The sequence below is a fragment of the Daphnia pulex genome, chromosome 1, assembly GCF_021134715.1.
Source record: "Daphnia pulex isolate KAP4 chromosome 1, ASM2113471v1".
Classification (NCBI taxonomy): Eukaryota; Metazoa; Arthropoda; class Branchiopoda; order Diplostraca; family Daphniidae; genus Daphnia; species Daphnia pulex.
Window position 1 is genome coordinate 7,004,230 of NC_060017.1, and position 21,303 is coordinate 7,025,532.

The 21,303-nt window shown below is 39.7% G+C and overlaps 1 protein-coding gene and 1 non-coding gene across 3 annotated transcripts in view; both read right to left on the bottom strand.

Moving 5' to 3' along the window:
* LOC124196808 overlaps nucleotides 1-18,199 on the bottom strand; it is a 40,504-nt gene extending 22,305 nt beyond the window's left edge. Inside the window, exons 1-4 of one of the 2 annotated variants that reach the window (XM_046592053.1) lie at nucleotides 18,109-18,199; nucleotides 17,822-17,924; nucleotides 17,573-17,758; nucleotides 144-251 (exon numbers count right to left, since the gene is read on the bottom strand). The gene's annotated coding sequence lies outside the window, so the exon portion shown is untranslated. Of the gene's footprint in view, nucleotides 1-143; nucleotides 252-413; nucleotides 615-17,572; nucleotides 17,759-17,821; nucleotides 17,925-18,108 lie in introns of those variants that run through there. The other variant, XM_046592060.1, reaches the window with a different exon arrangement.
* A 2,418-nt stretch (nucleotides 18,200-20,617) lies between these two features.
* Nucleotides 20,618-20,723, bottom strand: LOC124200682. Its single transcript, XR_006877349.1, has one exon. It is a non-coding gene; the product is annotated as a U6 spliceosomal RNA (small nuclear RNA).
* Nucleotides 20,724-21,303: the final 580 nt, after the last annotated feature.

Here is a 21,303-nt window from a genome sequence, read left to right on the forward strand (position 1 = left end):
AATTTTGAATGGAGACACTGAGTAAACCCTAATTGTAAATAAATAGGAGAATTTAAGGTTTTGATGTAATACACTGCATTGATGAAAATCATGCATTATTTAAATATTTTTGTCACACGTCACAGGATAATGAAAATCATTACCCAAGTGATGATAAGCTGAGATTGCTGATAACAGGCCAATACCAGCAGAAGCAAAACTGGTATCTTGTTGTTGGGATGACTGTCTCAGGCAGGGCTCAGGCCTAAAATCTGCAAAGAAAAGTTTACGTAGTACAAACTGACTGGCATACATCAACAGGGGCTTACATAATAAATGCTATAGTTAGGTATTAACATTTCACAAATTTGGAACAGGTTTCTTCTATTTAAGCTCCCACAATCATTCTTATTTGTATTCCTAGTTTGATTTACCTGCCACAAACAGCATGGTTGGAGTCTGTATTGAGTGATTCTATAAAGAGACGCGACCAGAGTTGACACTACGACCACAATTTTGTAATTTTATTTCTTGTTCTAATTTACGTGCAGCTATGTGTACATTTCCGAAAAATTATCTCTCTATTTTCTCTGTAATGTTTCACGACTCTTTTCGTCTCTTTTTCGAAACACGATAAAAAATTCAATGCAGACGACACTAATCTTGCCGATTAGGCAATTAGTCTTGCTTAAGTATCGATAGAAATTAAATCGACCCTCAAACCCAAAACGCTCTAAAAACGAAAAGAGGGTTTTCTCGAGTTACTTGACACCTTCAAATCAAGAAGAAATTTAATCTGAATATACAACCGTGTGACCCAATACAATGTTCCGATAAATATTTCAACTTCGCATTTTGGATCTACATATTTTCTCCGAGACTCCGAGACCGACACTAGAAAAACAATTTCAGCCGCAATTTAGGTAGGGTTATAGTTTATAGGATTTCTGTCGCTGTCGGTTAATTTGCTACAACTGTACACCGTCGCAGTTGAGCTTAAAACAACGTGACCAGACACAGTTATCCATGTCGAAAAAAAATTTTTATTGGATACACTAGGATGAGTAATCGGTATGTAATGTATTGAACATTATGTGGACGCCGATCTAGAGCCCAAATTGGTACTTAAGTTTTGAATTAGCAGAAGTTAAAATGTCTTCTCAATCATGTTTAAGTTGTGAGGTTTACCACATCGCTTTACTCTCGCTTTTTGTCTTAATATTATTAATTTTTATTTTCATTTTTATCAGTTGGAATATTTTACTTGACTTTTACTTGTTAATGCAAGCCAATAAATTTTTCCACCAAGAAAAAATCAGATAAGGTTCTTTTTTCTGGGAGATCTTTTAAAGAGGTACAATTGTGCAAGCAAGTAATTCCCACAACACTCTGGAAATAATTGAATCTCAATATGTGCGCCCGATTCATAAACAATGTTTTGATAAATACTGAAACGGATTAAATTAATTGAACAAAGGTAAACTACAACCACTGCCAGGGGCAAAACATTATTCGATGCACCGTGCACTACTGTAAACTGCTCTTTAATTCAAATACCCATTTATCAACCCGAAAAATTAATTTGCACAAAAAGTTTATTAGATATTCGTATTTGATCAAAAGTTGTTTTCAAAAACTCGTCATTGGCAATCACTCCTTGCTATTATTAATTTTTTCAATCAGCATAGTCGTCATATGCTGTCTAACAATCACACGAATACAAATAAATGATCGTTTAATAAAAGTATCAGCCGCAATGTATGCAGAATGCCAGAATTATAGTATTGCTGTCGGTGAATATATTTGCTACACGGTCGCAGTCAAGTTTATAACAACGTGACCACATGGCCATCAATGCCAACGACGTAACACATTTTTTTCGCTATACCTGTTAATTTTACAAGGATACGCAATCGGTATGTTATGAACATTATGGGGACTTCAATGTAGAGTCACTATGGGTACTATAATTTGAAATTAGCATAAGTTGAGATGTCTTCTCATCCGTGCATATATCCGAAGTTTTACAACTTACTTGCACATCGCCTAGTATCTTTATATGTTATATTTCCGTTCAGCATTGACATAAACAGCATTTGCTCTCCAAGACTTGTCATAACTCATATGATTAGGAATACTCGATGCATATAATAAATCAATGAAACATCAAGCGAGAGTCAAATATCTAAAGATCGAAATAAATTTTAATCTTTATATACCTTCATGACCATGAACGATGTGGTGATAAAATTTAAGACGAATTATTGTGTATACATCAAGGGTAAACTATACGCACTGCAGGGGCTTATGATACGATCATCATGATACGATGCACCGTGCACCACTGTAAATTGCTCTTTAATTTAAATACTCATTTATCAACTTGAAAAATTAATTTGCCCAGAAAATCTATCAGATATTCATATTAAATCAAAAGTTGTTTACAAAAACTCGTCATTGGCCATCACCCCATGATGCTATTAACTTTTTCAATCAGCACAGTCGTCATATTGTCAAACCATCACACGAATAAAGTAAATGATGGTTCAATTAAAGTATCAGCCGCAATGTAGGCATAATTATAGGACACCGAATTTTAGTTTTGCCGTCGGTAAATTTGCTTAACGCTTGTCAAGTTTAAAGAAACTTGACCACACGACCACCCACGTCGATGACGTAACATATTTTTATTCCATAGCTGTTAATTTTACAAGGATGCGCAATCGGTGTGTAATGAACATCATGGGAACGGAAATCTAGAGTCATAACTAATACTAAAATTTTGAATTTGCGCAAGTTGAAAAGTTATCCGCATCACGTTTGATTTATCAGTTTTATCACCTTCTTTACTCATGCGTAGTAAGTCAAAACGAAAGGGTTTACTTTACTTATCAATATGTTCCTGGAGTAACTCTCTCATTTCAGATTTCAAGACAAGTTTCATATATCTTGTCAGGTATGAATGAAAATTTCTCAAAGTCGTCTTGAATACGAAGAATCAAGCGAGAGTTAATCACTGTTAAAATGAAAACGAAATTCAATCCAATTATAACTACCTGACTGTAAGCATTGTTCTGATAAAATCTAAACCATTTATTGTGTATATCAAGGGTAAACTTTACAGACAGCCAGGGGGCTTAACATGATTCGATGCACCGTGCACTACTGTAAACTGCTCGTTAATTCAAATACCCATTTATCTACCCGAAAAATTAATTTGCGCAAAAAATCTATCAGATATTCATAGACAATCAAAAGTTGTTTTCAAAAACTCTTCGGTGGCCATCGTCATATTGTGCATGTAGATGTATATGCATATCGCAATGCATGCAGGATTATAGGGGACCCGAATAGTAGTATTGCCGTCGATGAATTTGCTTAACGCTTGCAGTCAAGCTTATAAAAACTTGACCACACGACCACCCACGTCGATGACGTAACACATTTTTATTCCATAGCTGTTAATTTTACAAGGATGCGCAATCGGTGTGTAATGAACATCATGGGTACGGAAATCTAGAGTCATGATTAGTACTTGAATTGGAATTAGCGTAAGTTGAAAAGTTTTTTCCTATCACGTTTGATTTATCAGTTTCATCACCTTACTTGCTCATCGCGTGGTATGTCATTACGAAGGGTTTACTTTCTTTTTCTTCACGAAACTGGGATTAATCTCCAAATACAAGTAAGATGTATGGCTAGGTAGGAATCGGACGAATCCCGAACCAACAGAACCTGCGAGAGTTAATCACCGTTACTCCGTTAGAATCAAAAATGAAATTCAACCTGAAAATATGTACCTGACTGAAAGCAGAATTCTTATAAAATCTCATCCAAATATTACATATTCATCAAGGGTAAACTTTACCGACTGCCATGAGCTTAACATGATTCTATGCACCATGCACCACTGTAAATTGCTCGTTAATTCAAATACCCATTTATAAACTTAAAAAATTAATTAGCCCATAAAATCTACTAGTTATTCATTTTCAATCAAAATTTGTATTGAAAACTCGTCATTGGCTGTAACCCTCAGCACAGTCGTCGCATGCTGTCCATCTTTCAGATAAATATCGCGTTATGTTACGTGTTAAATTAACAAGCTTGTTGGTTCCGTGTGTGACTTTTTGCACTATAACATAACGATATACAAGGCGATCCAACATGGTTAGATGTGAGACTTTACCGATTGCCAAGGGATTAACATGATTCGAGGCAGCACCGTGCACTGCTTTAAACTGCTCGTTACTTAAAATTACCATCTATCAACTCGGAAAATTTATTTGCGCAAAATCTATTATATCAAAAACTCATCATTGGCCATCACCCTTGCTATCAGCTTTTTCAATCAGCATAGTCGTCGTATGCAGTATTATTAACATCTTCGACCGTCGTATAACGAATAATAATAAAATATCGTTTAATGAAAATATCAGCAGCAATTTAGGCAGGATTATAGTATTGCTGTCGGTGAATTTGCAACGCAGACGCAGTCTGAGCTTGTAAAAACGTGACCACACGGCCATCCATGTCGATTGCGTGACAAAATTATTGGATATATGTTTATTTGACAAGGATGCGTAATTGGTAGGCTATGTAGCTAATGAACAATTGAACATTATGTGTACGTCAGTCTGGGGTTGAAATTGTTACTTAAATTTGTAACTAGCAGAAGTTTACATGCCTTTTCAACCATGATTGAAATATTAGTTTTATCACCATGCTTACTAATCGCGTGCTCACTTAAAACTAAGTATTTTTCATTAATTATGTACCAGACCGTGATTAATCACTTGATCGCCTCACCACATAGATTTTCACTGAGAATTCAGGGAGAATCTGTTGAGGAAGTTAGTGCAACACGTTGAATGTTATGAAAGAAAAAATTCAGAAATTATATGCTTTACCCCGAAACAAAGTTTTGATAAAGATTGAATCGTCTTTAAATGTTCAAACTGAAGGTTAAATTTACCATTTGCCAGAGTCTTCGCAAAAAACGATGCACCGCACACTGCCTTAAACTGCTCGTTATTTAATATCATAAATTCATAAGCACTGCCCATTTTTTTAAACTCGATAATTAATTTGCTCACAACTTCTATTAGATATCCCTGTTTTCAAAAACTCGAAAAACTCATGATTGGCCATCACCTCTTGCTATTTGCGTTTTTCAATAAGCACAATCGTCGTATGCTGACTAACTATCACATAAGAGCGTCAACTCTTAGGTGTAAACTACCAAGCTTGTTGGTACCATTTAATGAATTAATTTAGGCAAGATTATAGTATTGCTGTCGGTGAATTTGCTACACAGTCGCAGGCAAGCTTATAACAACGTGACCACACGGCCATCCAATGTCGATGAAGTGACAAAATTTTATTCCATAGCTGTTAATTTTACAAGGATGCACAATCGGTGTGTAATGAACATTACGTGTACGGCAATCTAAAGTCATAATTAGTACTGAAATTTGGAGTTAGCATAAGTGGAAATGTCTTCCCTACCACGTTTGAATTATCATTTTTATCACCTTACTTGCTCATCGCGTAGTACCTTGAATTGAAGTATTTTCTTTTAATATCGTCACGAAACTTGAATTACTCTCTTCGTTCTTACAAAAATTTCATGATTAACGGAGATAGATCATAGATGCTACGTGATTTCTTAACAAATCACCGTCTTTACTCCATCTTCTTGATCTTCTTTCAATGAAAGTCCAAACGAGAGTAAATCACCTTTACAATAAAATAAATTTAAATCTGTGTTAACCTACCTGACTATAAACAATATTCTGATAAAAACTAAAACGAATTAAAATATATAAACGAAAGGTTAACTTTACCGACTGCCAGTGGCTTAATAATTCGATGCACCGTGCACCACTGTAAACTGCTCGTTAATTCAAATACCCATTTATGATTTCGAAAAATTAATTTGCCCAGAAAATCTATTAGTTATTCATTTTCAATCAAAAGATGTGTTCAAAAACTCGTCATTGGCTATAACCCCTCAGAACATTCGTCGTAATATGCTGTCCAATATTCACATAGTGTCAACTGCGTCAACTGTTACGCGTGGCGTTACAATACCAAGCTTTTTGGTGCCGTATGTGAATTATTGCACCATAACAAATTACAGGCGACCCAACATTTTTTAATAATGAAAATATGCGACTAGAATATTGCGACCAGAAAAAATGAAGGTTTTACAAGGGATCGTGCGTTAAATGCACGTTACATTTTGCAGTCAAAGCGTTAGAAGAACAAAGCCAAACCGCTTTTGCATGTTGGGCAAGCTCGCCAGCAACCACCACATGTAAAAATGGTGATAATAAATTTTGTGTTTGCTTTGTATGCTACATGCTGTTGACACTGGCCAGCGGGTGCGGCAGGGGTGTGGTTATCGAGTTCGTTGTATTCCTCTAAGCTTCACGTACAAATTGTAGGTTTTAGGCGCTTACCTTTTATCGAAAAACTTTGCCGCGCGGATGTCGTAAAAACATTGTGCCAGGTAAACTCGACCGACCGGTTTCAAGCGAATTTTTATGGCCGGCTTTATCAGGCATTATATATAGTATGTAGGTGTGACGAAGTACAACAATCATGCGCACTGTAAATGATTACGTTGCGGTAATCTACCAAACTCGACCGACCCCGCGTGTTTTGTTTTTACATGGCGCGTATTACACATTTACTTTGATTGTGAACATGTGCTGGTTTATTATACCGCCCAATGGAAACAGCTGATGGCGATCTGTTGCAACTACAAGCTATATACACGTCAACAAGACCAAAACACACTTTGAGCTGATATGCTATACACATATGTTCAATTGTTCGTTGTGCCGCAATCATATGAGCTAGATATCAAGTTATCAACGCGTCTTATGTACATTTTTCATTTCTATTTTTGGCCGAGCTGGTGTTAGTAATTTAGAGCAAATTTAGCTGGTTGAAAATTGTGAATAAAAGCTGCTGGCTGGAGAATTTGAGAGCAGATTATATCGGAATTGAACAGCAACCGCGACGGGAGGTTACTGGGTTCTTGTTGTGACTACAAACGAAACGATATCTATGCAAAAAGAAATATATATAAAAAAAGAATAATATGCGTCAAATCCGCCTCGATGCTCGGCTATTTCCATCACGCCTTTGATCAATTAGAACGTCCTTTCTCTCTATAAATACTCTCGCCCGCACCAATCGTGTTTAGGCTTTTTCAGCTGCGTGTATGTTGTACAACGTTTTATACAATGAAACTCGCATGCACCCGAGTCCCTTTTATGACTTATTTTCTCCAAGTGTTTTGCTGCTGTTGCGCATTAAATGCACAATTGTCCTCCTTTTGTGCTGGCGCTAGACGGGCAGACGTCCTCTTATAAGTTTCGTACTCTTCGATTTTATTATCCCTTTTCTAGACTTTATCTTTTCTTATTGATCTTTTTTCACTTCTCATTTTATCTCGTCGTTTGTATACTGAACTCAACTATATAAAAATCCTTCAACAACAAGACCCCGCGGTCGCCAATATTTTCATCCGAAGATGTTGCTTATGGCGTTGGGATACTGTGGGAAAAAAATGAAATGAAATGGTTCAAAATTTATCTAAAGATGAAAAATGAATGAATAGCGCACGTTATTGGGGGGTCGCAAATGTTTTTGTTTTGATGGCCAGTATTTTGTGTGTGTGTATACACAATAACATGTATATAGAGAGATATACATGTATATGTATGTATACAAACGATAGGCATCGAAATCCAAATATTTAGCGGGCGGCGAGTTCTTCTTCTTTATCGGCCTGCGCCGATTTTCTCCTCCAATGAACTCGCATTTCCCCATCGCTGCCTATATGGCGGCGACACACACACGGCCATTGCTGCTGCTGCTTGTCTCTATACACACACACACAGAAAACAGTAACACACTGCGATGCGGGGCCGCCCACATCACCACACAGCACAGTCGCAGATCCTTATTATGGATATCCCATCCAGTGGCGCTCGATTCAAAAAAAGATGTTCTTATTTAGTCATCACGACCGCGATGATACAGTCTGCTGTATAATAGGTCGCAAACAGAAGGATATCATCTATAAACCCTACTGTATTTATACCTATACAGTATACATAAAGCAAGAGCTCAGCCCTGTGCAGCTACTAATACACTCAAGGCAATAACGCTCGACTGAAGCCAAATGAGTAGGTTAAAAAAAAAAGCCTTATAGTTAAAGCGCAGTTGTGGACGTACATTTGAATCGATTGATTGTATTTTTGCCTCTCTCTTTTCTTTATAGATTCTATCCCCCTTTCTTGTGATGAAGGAGAGACCACCGCTGCGACCATGATCTGGGTATTTGCTAGATTCTTCTTCTAGATCTCCTTTTTTTCCTTCAATGAGAATAGACTATATGCACAGGGGGAGGGAGTTTGTCGAGCTCTGATCTCACAGAGAGTTGGGGCTGCTGGATGTGTTGCTTCAAGTGTTCCAGTATTATAAACCCCCTCTCTATGCCAACCACCATCATCACCAGCCTCTTGTAAAATCGCCGCCGCCGCCCGGCTTGACAAATATAAAAATATAAGAAAAAAGTTTTTCCTTCTTTTATTTTTTTTTTTTGTTGTTCGCTGATATTCTTTAGACACACACACACAGTAGTAGTAGTAGTAGGCAATGGTATAACAGACGATTGTATGGGACCTCTTCATGGTTGTCGCTTGAGTGAACCGCCTTCATGAAAGAGCTAGAGGAGAAAGAACTTGAAAGAGTAGTGCTCACACAATGTTTTGGCTTCTGGAGTAGGTCCCGTCTTTTCATCCGGAAGAAAGGAGAGAGAGCAACTGGAGAGCAAGAGAAAAAGGGTGTGCTATGCTATACGCGTTCTGCAAACCCCCAGCGCGCACAAGAGTAATAAGGGTGGTCTGTCTCTCACACGTATAATAACCGTACAGCTTTCTCTAAATACTCACTTGATAATAATATTCAAGTACATTCAAAACTCCCCTCATCCAGCCGTCAATTTAAAATATCACAATCAAACGCCTTGTGTATAAAGCTAATAGATTCTCATCCAGAAAATATGAATGTTTAAATAGCCCGCCATTGTTGGGATCAAGTCGATCGACAACGTCATCATCACATCATCCGCTGCGCAAGCAAACATTTAATGGGCACATCGAATGGCTATTATACAATATCCCTCCCCGTCGGTCTATATCTAATTGAAAATCTTTTCCGCATACTATATTCCGCATTCTGATGTGCGCTGGGCTATTTACGGAATGATCCGCGTATGTCCGTCTGTCTTCACGTCACGGTTTTCGTCGCGTGGCCGCCCATTCTTATATACACCATGTATAAACTTTTCTCCCTCCCTTAAAGCTTATATAGTATCTAAAGTAAAAAAAAAAATGCTGGCTTGGTATGTATAGAAAATAATATCTTGTTTTCACGTTTGTGTTGATATATACTCCGCCTTCCCACGCAGCCGGAGCTGCCGAACCGGCTGAATCAGCTCTACTATATACATAATATACAGGGACACATCATCATCATGAGGAAGAAGAAGCGCATAGAGAGAAAAAAAATATAACAGTGTTGCTTTTGTTGGCGGAAGAAAAAAGCCAGCGCGGAGGAAAACAGACTAGAGAGAGAAAGAGACGGAACAACAATAACGGCCGCGATAGCTAATGAAGGAGAAAATCCTTGCCGCTGCTGTGCTGCTGGGACTGAATGACCATCATATAGCAATTCGGCTGCTTTCCTTCCGTGCTGCGCGGGGGATGATGTTTGCCTGGCTGTTTGGACACAAAACACACAGGAGGATGAACACGAATGCGCACAGGGACATCAACTAATATAGGAGGACCAATGGGAATATCATGGCACAGCACAGCACAGCAGCTAGCAGATGCAAAAGAAGAAAATCCCCCAGCAATTCAAACAGCAGCGGCGCGCGGTGTATAAAACTTCTTCTGTGTGTTCGACTTTTACTTTGAGATAATCTCCTCATCTTCTTCCCACAGTCTCGGCGATGCCATAGAGCCCCCACACGCCGGTACTGCCGCGCCTATATAGCGACGACATTTACAGAAAACAATCATTTAGCCTCACAAATAGGTCTTAATAGTTTAGGCTCTACCAGTAGCCGGATTATTGGACATAGATAACATGCCTTTCTCTCTCTTGTATTTAGTATCTCTGCTGCTGTGTGAACGTGGAAGAAGAATTTCGACGATGCGCAGTGGCTGCCACATATCACTAATGGCTGGGCCGTGGTGGATAGAAAACCTTAGACACCCATTTGACACGACATTCTTCGACTAGTTTCTTCTTCGAAATTCTTCTTTTCTCGTTTTTATTTGTTTTAGATTTTCCCAGGCTAGGCTTTAAAAGATGTTTGCTTGTCGAGCGCGCTAACTGTCATCCCATCAGCAATCCACGGTGCCAGGATCTCCTTCAACAGCGCTCACACAAGGAGAGGACCCTTTTTTGGCCCGGTGCAAAAGGCCTATAGACTAACTAGGCTATTTGGCCTAAAGGAATATAACGACCAAAAGATTTCTGTCAACAAACATTTACAACTTTTCTCGTCATTTCGTTTCTCCGGCTCGCAGTGAATGCTGATCCCCCCTTTTTTTGCTCTTATACGATCCAGCCCGCGTCATAATATGCCAGACCCACTGGCATCTTTTTTTGGCATAGCCACTTTTATATTTCTATGCATATAACTGGTGGCGCAATATTCGTTTGGGTTAACTGCATATGAAAATATAGTTGAACTGTCATTGGGCGTTTGACTTGTGTGGATAGCAGCTGCCATGGCCGTTTATCGTTATTCCATCACGCGCATTATCCATAAATCCCTTTTACCTTCTTAGGCCTTTAGGCGTGCTCTTTATAATCTCCAGCAGCCGGAGTCTGCTAGCATAAAAAAATATAGACACTATACTTTGATAGGCCTATAGAAGAAATTGACGGTCGTTGAAGGCGGAACGATTAAGCGGAACGAAGACAATTCTCCAAATAACAAGTTCTATTAGAGCAGCAATAACAAATCAAATTATTGGACTGACATTGTGTTACAAAATCTGGGCAAAACTTTTCGACTCGTTGTTGCTGGGCTTTAACTAGACAAGTGAATCTAACATTGCCTTACGTATGTACATCGACGGCCTGTACAACCCCGCTTACTTGAAATCAGGCTACTTGGAGATCGCTGGTTCATTGTCAAACTTGGATTAATTAGTCGTTTTATTCGGTACGGGGACAGCGCGGCCTATGCGATCGCGAGGTGAAAATCAAGGCCCTTAGTGAGACGCAATCAAAGTTAACATTGACTTTTGGATAAAACATTTTGTCAGGGCGTTAAATTGTACTTTGTATAGGCGCCGTGAGGAGGCGTCGAAACATAGATTGAGTTTACTTCTGTATAATAAAGTTCCAGTATATAGCTCAGCTTATGGAAGGAGAAGGATGAGACTCAACTTTCCCTGATGTACTGGTGTATAGTTTAGATCTAGGCGCTGCTGGACGTATATTTCTTTACACCAAGTCGAATCCTACTGGATGGCTCCGATGGCCCGTCTTTGACACATGCAGAAGGTTACCCGGTACGTGATAATGTTTGACGGCGATGATAGAAATCAAATCCATCATCTTCATCAAACTCCCGGAATTAGATTACAAAACACGTTCGCTCCTTGTACACTCCGCATAGGGATCGAATAAGCTTATTCATAGAGGCGCAGCCGGTCGATAATGGACAATTAATTTTAATTTTTAGTATGAACCTATTCTCCGATCGAATGCTTACGGATATATCTAATGAGGAATGGCAAATGGCAGAAAATGTTTCCCTTGTCCATTTTTGGGCTAGGATCTTTGATTCTTGTTCTTACTATATTCCCTCCGCCCAGCTGCGATCGACAAACGCGGAGCGAGTGACGATGGAGACGGATGGAGACGAAGCGCCGGGGCCTGTCGAAAGGCGCGCGTCGGGAGCTGTTGGGTATGTCGAGACGTTTGGGGATTTCTAGAAAGGAACACAACAACAACAACAACATGACGAAACAGGAGCAGAGAGACACACACAGAGAGAACTGTCTGGCTCCTGACACACACGCAACCCAAAAAAAAATAAAAAATAAAGTACCAGAAGAAGAAAAAAGAAACGGTCGAAGATTGAACAACAAATCAGCCCAGCTTTGTTTGACACTCGCACCCAGCCACCAACGACCAACACACACAACAACTACACACACACGGGCAGCCGAGAGAGAGAGGCTTTTGCGGTAGATATAGACGGAGAGAAAGAGAGAGCTTACAGCTTGAGAAACAGTCAACTCAAGTGGCCAAACTGAAAAATGTCTCACCCCCTTGTTCAAAATCAACAATCTCTATACCACACACACACACACACATACACACAAGACTTCTTCTTCTTCTTATTCCTGATCTGTTTTCATACCGAGCCGTGTGTTTTTTCACAGCACAACTCTCGACGACGAGGAGGCCCGGCTTACGAGTTCAAATGACTCGGGTTTCAGCATCAGGATCGCGCCTTGCTGGTGAGACCCGCACGGACTCTGGGACTTTAGGAGGAGATGTGCTACATCTCAGGATCCCTCCGTCCGCGTCCGTCTAAGAGATCTAGAGAGAAACGATGGCGATGCAAAAACAACGCGTTAAGACACGCCAAACTAATCCTCCGCCCGAGTCGAGTGTGTGTGTGTGTTGTCTGTTGTGCTGTGTGTCTTTTTCGTTTGGGTTTTTGTTTTTGAAACACAACAGATCCTATAAGGACGACACTTTGGTTAGAGAAGCTAATAATACGTAACGTTTTGTTGGGACGGGCAGGGAGTGGCTGGATCATCAATTAGGACTTGTGAATCCTGTATACACACACGCAAGCAGAGCAACTGGGCAGACGATAAAACAATTTGACGGGCAACTCCTTTCGGAAAACAACAACAGGCAAATGAGGAGGCGCTATATGGCGCATTTGTTTTCCCGTTGGCCCAATCAACTGGAAATTTCATGTCAAAATTGTTTAACAAAAAAAAATTATAACTCGAAATAGATAAAAAATTAAATAGCCTATTATGTGATATCAAAATTTAAAAAATGTCTATCCCGACTCTATTTTAAAATTTAATCAACACCGTGCGAATGCGGTCAATTTTGCGCGTATTGTGGGTGGCATTGACAAGGTTAGATCAGTATACACCGGACATGGAATTTGGTAAACGGATAGAAAATAAGAAAAAACAAAACGAAAGGGGGGAAGTAAAAAGTAGGAGGTTACGTACAGCATATATCCCATTATCCCCATGTTCTTGTGTGTGTGTTTTGGTGTGTGCCTTGTACAAAGAAAAACAACCGTTTCGGTTATTATCCAACAGACGAGGCCAGCAGCAGCCAGCCCAAGGAAGGAGAAGGAGAGTGACGATAACCATCTGACAAAAGAATAAGATGCTCCTGCGCGTTCTTCTCTCTATTTCTCCTATATACCTATACTCTCTCTGCTTGGGTGGTCCATTGCTCTTTATACATTTTCCTCCATCGACACCATCCTCTCTTCGTCTTCTTCTTCTTTTTCCCCTTGTTTTGTTTTCCTCTACCCAGCGTTTCCTTCCGTCTTCTACCGGGTCGTCGCATTGGTTACGTCATTATTTACAACATTTCCCAGCGCGCTACGAAATTTTTCAGACGCAATCATGTAATAAACGCAAACATAATGGACCTACATCATCACATCCTGGACGCTAATTCTCAACAATACAGACCACCGCAAAGCGCATTCCTGAATTTTCTCCCCCCAAAAAATAGAACTTGACAGTTGAATTTTGCATAGGCTGATGCATTTTGGTGTATCCTAACAGGAAAGGCTGGACAAATGATACACCAAAAGAACGGCGGAAAAACAGAGTCATGTGTTATATTGTCTTCGCCTAGTTATAACAGTCCACATGAGCGAAAAAAAATGTTCACTGCGGAAAGGCGAGTACACAAATCTTCTATTATCCGCATAGCACTCGGGTCGGTGTGGTGTTTCCCTGACACACACACACACACAAAACGATGGAGAATGTGTGTGATGGCAGTCAAGTCACACAGAAGAAAAAGAACAAGATGGTTGAGAGGTCGAATGAGGGCGAGGGGGGGGCTGCACTATAAGAAACTCACAAGAAAAATTTGGTGCCAAGCTGTCTGGGCCGACCGTGGGGGGAAATGATGATGAGGCTTACAAGACGACAAGAGCAGAGAGAGAGGCAGGCAGAGAGAGAGCGTCGGCAATGCCAAAGAAAAAGAGAGAAGACGAGAGAGTGTGAAACAGACCAACACAGCTGCTGGGATCTCCAGCAATCCCGGGGACCACCCCCATATCTTCTTCTTCTTGGATTTTTCTTTTTTCCCGTCGCTGGCCATCCGAAACCTTTCGCTGTCAGCTCCACATCCTCAACTCTTTTTCAAAACCCTCCGTTAAAGAGATTTCATAGCATAAACACATGAAACATAGGAAAATACAACTTGCCCATCTTCCGTTTTTTTTTTCTCCATGTCACTCGAGTTTATTATGTCAGACAACATGTGTACGTAAAAGAACACGCTATAACCAACCCTGCCGTAACCCCAATTGCATTTTTACGTCCGAAAAATAATATCGATTGTAATTCCTAACCATTTTAAAACAATTTAATTGAGGCGATTTCCCCCTGGCCATCCGGCATTCCGGTGTGGTGGACTGGATATAGACTCCACACCGGAAGAATCGAATCAAGTGTACACATCCCCTACACTCTTTTGTAAATGTGTGTTGGTAACTATTAGAATTGATGGATAGTTTCTCAGTTGTTTTTCCGCGCTCCGGAAGAAAAGAATGCGGAGCAACAGCATCCATGGGAGTCCCCCGGTCCGGTCAAAAAAAGATCCACCCATAGGCAGATGCTGGGGAGAGACCTTTGGTGGGTTAACATCAGAGAAGGGTGGAAAAAAAAAGACGAAGGAGAGAGAGAGTCAGACAGCTTGGCGACTTCCTGTGAAAAATAAAAGGGAAAAAGAGTGCGCACTAAATCAAGCCGACGTGTATATAGGCGCGTATAGTCTACAAACGGAGATGAGAGACAAGTACAAGAGGGGGGTCCTCATCGTATGTCGTTTGTTTTCAGGCCCCGAGTCGGCGACTGTTTGTCTACCAGAGCCAAAAAGAAAAAAAAGAGAGAAAAGATGGCGAAGCGCGCATCAGCAGTTGTTGGCCAATATCATTTGTTATCACATGTGTTTTACACATACACAAAACAACCCGACTCGATTTGCGCTAGACGAATAATCATTTCCTCTTGTCCTATTTGTCTCTATTTGCTAGCTGACACATTCCACCTTTAAAGCGCACCTTTGCATTTTTCAAATATTCCCGCGCGTGAGACACAATCGAGAGCGATGTAATGGCCCGTATAGCAACTCGGAATGAGCAACTTGAAAGTGTTTGTATGTGAATGTGTGTGTGTGCTCTCTGTGTGTATATACAAATATATAAGAAAAAGAACCGAGTGTACACAAGCACGCAAGGATATAGCTCTATAGGGCCCTGCCACTCTCTCTCTCTCTCTTTCTTGATGATCTGAGCAGCTGTACACTTTGGAAGCTCACCAAGAGCAACAAAAGAGATATACACACACTGGCATTCACGGCGAGAAGAGAGCCAGCAGCTCGGGAAAAAAAAAGGAAAAAAAGAAAAGTTGAAGCTCCGGGTACATATAGGTCGTTTACATCCCTTATAACCATAAACGATCCACGTGTGGTCTCCTCGGAGAAAAAGAAGAGACAGGCTTTGTTTTCCTATGCCGCATATATATTTATTTGTACTTATCAGAGAGAGTTGGAAGAGGGGGTTGGCATGGAAGAGGTTAAAACAGGAGCGGTGTGTGAGTTTCTTTTTGAATTCCGCCATACAACGAAGAATGCAAAAGCCAAACGTACAAAACCAAAACAAAATGTTTGGGATTCATCAACTGGATGGGAGGCCAGTCCGTCATATACAACAAACGCACAGCAAGATGGGAAACAGAACCGAATTGACGGACTGGCTGCCAGCTGCCTATAGCGTTCAATCTATCCGCAAGTTGATCCGCTATATAACCCTTTTTGTTGATTGGCAGGTTCCAGGTGTGACGGTATAAAGCGACAATTGACGACCGACGTAAATCATTCAAAAATTATAGCTACTCAATTGCTCCATAAAAGTTATAGTCGAGTTCAAAGTTAAATCAAAATTGATAGGCTGTACGGTTGACAGTTAATGAAGGACATGAAATTTTTTGTTGGAATCCCGGACGTCCGGATTTCAAACGTGTCCCGATGTGGTTTCCCTGCACTTCACTTGTATTCTCCTTGATTTATCGCCGTCTTTTCAAATGTCCCTTTTTCTTTTTTTACTCTTGGAAAAGTTATGGACTTGCAGTCGTTATATACTGCCATACAGTGCTGGGGGATACTATACAGGGTCTACTCAAGAGGTCTCTAAGCTCCCAAACTCTTGTCATTTATCCCTGGAGAGAAAAATAAAGAGGGAAAAAGGGAGTTAAGAGTTTGGGAATAAGAAGAAACAACAAGCGAAAAACTGGGGCCGTGGGGTCTTTCTCTCTTCACAAATGTGAAAAGAAAAATACGAGCGAAAAAAAGTCAGTAGTCGAAAGAGGAGGAGTCGTTTCAAACTGAGGTCTAGATAGGAAAAACCTACATACACACATACAGAAAAAGAGAGAGAAGGAAAAAAAACAACATATCCATGTCGTCCTCATCAAGTTTGCTGTGCTGCCACAGCAGCCTCTCGTCCCTTATTCACCGCCCATTTTGTATGTGAGTGTAGAGACCATCAACGGGGCCTGATGCCTATAAGCTGCCTTGTGCTGTGCAACAGAAGCTAAAGCAAACTGCCTGACTGTATATAAGGGGGGAACCTACATAACGAGCTTTCCGTGTTTCAGCCTAGCAGCTAGCAGCCAAGGGAAAATGTCGAAATGAACGACATCGGAGAGAGAGAGAGAGAGGAGGGCCATTTGAAACTTTGGAATCGGAACAACCCAACACCTCCTTCGCTTTGCTCCATATCTCCCCACCTACACTCTCCGAGAGTATCCTTATATATTCCCTCTCTTTTCCTTTCCTATATGTATATAAGGCACGGACATATTTCGTTTGCTGTATTGCCACCCCACTCTTCTTCGGGCTTGCCTGCCTTTAACAAACGACGAGGGCTCTTTTCGAGTTTGTTCGTTTTCGTACACTACGCGTCCATCGATGACTCTCACATGTCAAAAGTCCGGCGGTGTCAAAACCGCTGTTGCATCCGTGGTGTTGCTGTGCCACCCTTCAAAACAGCTAGAAAATAAAATGCCCATACAGGAGAGTATAGGGCGCACCAGTAAAATGGGATTGACGGGGTAAAATGAGTCAACAAAAACGGCAAGTGAAAACCAACAACAAGTTCCAATCAACCGCCTAGCTCAGGAGTAATCATACTCTGTAACTATTTATAATCAACGCCCCCAACTATTCAAAAAGGAAGGTTGAGATAGATTTTTCCTACCTTTAAGCCTGGGAAATACAGCCAGGCATCCACAAGTGCTTCATCCATTCGCTGAAGAGTTGAACACACCAGGCAGGATAGGGAAAAAGGGGGTCCTCATGAATACACCCACACACACATGGGTGTACACAAGGACATAGGATATTTAAAGAATGGGGAAATTCTCCAATAAAACAGGATGCTGTTCTAAATTAAAAATTAAAAATGGGTCACGAAAAATATTTACAATTAATTAACACAAATCATTACCCAAGCGATGATGATGAGATTGTTGCAGATGACAGGGCAACACCAGCACAAGCAAATAAGCTGGTAGATATTGTAGTGATGATGACTGGATCAGGCCTAAAATCTGCACAAAGGAAAGTTTACAATCAGTGCAAACAGACTGCCATGCATTGACAGGGGGCTTGCTAGTCAGGATTTAGGAACAAACATTTTACACATTTGGGGTTTCCAGAACAGGTTTTACTCTGCTATTTAAGCTCCCATAATAATCGTACTATTTATTTTTTACTTTTCTGGGTTTTATCTACCTGTTTAACTGCGTGGAGTGTGACCACAATTTAGTAATTTTTTTCGAAAGTTTTTTTCGAAACAAAACGAAATGCAGACGACACTGATGTGACTGATCTTTTTTATTAACAATTGCTTAGATATCGATAGAAATAAAAAATCGACCAATTATTTTAAGATAATCAATCTCGTCCTCATCTGACAAAATCTCTTTTTCAAACACCGGGAAGCCTCAGACAGCGAACTTTTTCGATCAGTTTGTTAGCAACTCTCGTGCGAATATTCATTAGTGCAAAATTTTGCAAAAAATGTGGAAAGCTTCACGATTTTTCGCGTCATTCTTTCCCAAAAGTTTTTTTTTCGTTCCTGGTATGACAGCCGTCGGCGTGTTATCCCCTAGATGATTACCAAAAGGACATTCGCGTCTGATTTCTCTCTTTAAAAGGGAAAACTCGTTTTTATTCTTGACCACCATTTTCTTTTCTCATGTCTTAGTCTTGGTTTAAAACTTCCCGCCCATCTTGGACATTGCACAGGACATGGAATAAATGCCGTAAATCCGTTTTGCAACATTTTATAAGCATCGCAGAATCCCCGTGCAAACTTTTCAAGTTTGAAAAAAAGAACTTTGATCACATTATTATGAACATGTGATGATTTATTAAGAAAATTTGAGTTAGTTACGGTAACCTCGATGACTAAGTAAAATACCAACAGATAGATTTCAGCTCGTTTCTTCCACAAGCAATATTTATATTTCGGCAGTATTTGCCTATACTGAACATCAAACCGATTGCTCGTGTACACCAACAAATACACACCTAATGAAAGAATGTAATGATGTATGGCTTAATAGCAATTCGTTGCTATTGCATAGCATGCAATGCACTCCTTTTGTTTAGGTTAACGAGCAATCTTTCTTGAGAAATAAAAAGTAAAGCTGCATATCTAAAAGAATTAGACTATCAAAACCAACCTACACTGACAGCCCTATATGAACACCGTTTAATTCTTAGAGTGTCAGAATTAGAAAAAAAAACTTTTGAAATAAAAAGTGTGTTCAATTGGGTAATGCAGTTCATTATTGGTAAAACGTAGAATCCATTTATTTTAAAACGAAAAACTCGTTTTTATTCTTTGTACCTTTTCTCTCGTCTTAAGTCTTGGTTTCAACTTCCCGCAGATCTTGGACATTGTAGAACATGGAAATGAGGCCATCACCCTGTTTCGGCAATTTATTTAGGCATATCAGAAGCCCCATGCTCAATTTTTCTAGTTAGAAAAAAGAACTTTCTCCACATTATTATGTACATGTACAATTTTAATTATTAAATTTTAATTGGTTAGGGTAACCTCAGTGACCAAGTATTTAACAAACAAGTAAACCTCAGCTCGTTTCTTGCACATGCAATATTCATATTATGGGAATTTTCGCCATTTAAGTAGAGATAAATGATTACTCGTCCATTTCGTTCTACCGTTTGGATTACCCAGCTCTGGTTAACCCTCAGATAGCAGCGATTTGAAATCATCAAGAAGAGAAAAAAAAATTCTTTTTCTCCTCTAGTTTTTCTGACCAACGAGTAATTATAATACGAATTACAATGCCTCCATAAATTAAAGAATTGAACTATCTAAACAAAATAGCACGGACGCCCCTCTTTAAGCACCGCTCTATTCTAGACGTGTCAGAATTAGAAAAATTACTATTTATATACATATGCTCGTTTAATTAGGTAGTGCAGTTCATTTTTTTGAAATAGTATAATCGCAGAGAAACAATGTATGGCTGTCATTCAGCCGTAACGTCATCATCAAACATTTTATTACTTGTGCCACAAATGGACGTTTTTTTTAAATTGTATTTGAAAAACGAACTTTTAGCAAACGAGCAAGAAATTTGTAATCAAATAGGAAATAGCTGTTGTTATTCGTTTAATTTCATTTGTTTTTGCTAATTACTTTACGAAAATTTTAAAAGATGAGCCTGTGCGGACATGCAAAATGGACACTGATTTTTTTTTCTGCTGAGGGAAGGATGACTCATATATGTTCCTCTTTTCCTTCATTTCTCAGAATTGATCTTAGTGATCGTTGATGGTGATCCGTAACTTGAACTTTTCAGAACGTTGGTTGGGTTAGACGAATTTTATCTTCAAATCTCCAGTTGTGAATTTGATTCATGCTGAACGAGTCTCCGTCTTTCTCGATCGGATTCCGCCATATGTAAGGTTTTTTAGCAGATTTTTCAGTTAGTCAGGCACTGATTTTGATCAATAAAACACGATGCTAACGAAAATTTGTTTAACCTAACCTAACCTAACCAAAAAATATCACTAACTTGTTTTTAACGTTTTAAAGATTTAAGCGCTTCATCACGAGTATGAAATAGGAAATAGGCTTTCAGGCTAGACAACTTCGACGAACAAAATCTCTTTTTCAGGCGCCGGGAAGCGTCGAACGGCGAATCTTTTGCGATAAATTTGTTAGCAACTCACTCACGAATATTTATTAATGCAAAAATTAGCAAAAAATGTGGAACGCTTCACGATTTTGCGTGTCATCCTTGCGCAGGGGCCATGCTAATCTTCTCTGTATCGTTCCAATTTTAGTATATGTATTCCGTATGGAATACATCTATATGACGTCCAGTCACGGTATTTATACAAATCCACGCCGCCGAAACCATGAGTGGTGTTTTTATTAAATCAAATAATTCTTATTTGTTAAAACTGTACAACCAATCGGAAATCAATTTAAATGACCATGTAGCCTCTTCAAATATTGTCAAAGTTCATTTTTTGGTTAGTTAGAATTTTTTTAAGGCTTTACACGAACTGCATTAAAGTCAATTCAGTATAATTCAAATAGGCGACGCGCGGCGCCATTCTGTCTAATGTCTATGGCGCTCCCCCCGCTCCCCTCTCCCCATACGTATAGGAGGAGGGTATAGCCTACCCATAGGGTGTAAATTCAAGTGGGGGTAGATCCGGTTCTGTCCTTGACACAGCAATCATTGGGCAGGGAATGATCAGGTACTATTGCGCAAGCGTTAAAAAAAGTTAGAAGATGCAACAAACTTGTAGCACAAATTTTTTTAAGTTTGTTTACAAACTGCCAAATAAAAAGTTGATTTTAAAATATTTATAATCGCAAACCGCTTGAAAAACTTGTGCCGCAAAATGTGCGTGTTAACAATTGTTAAAACACGCATC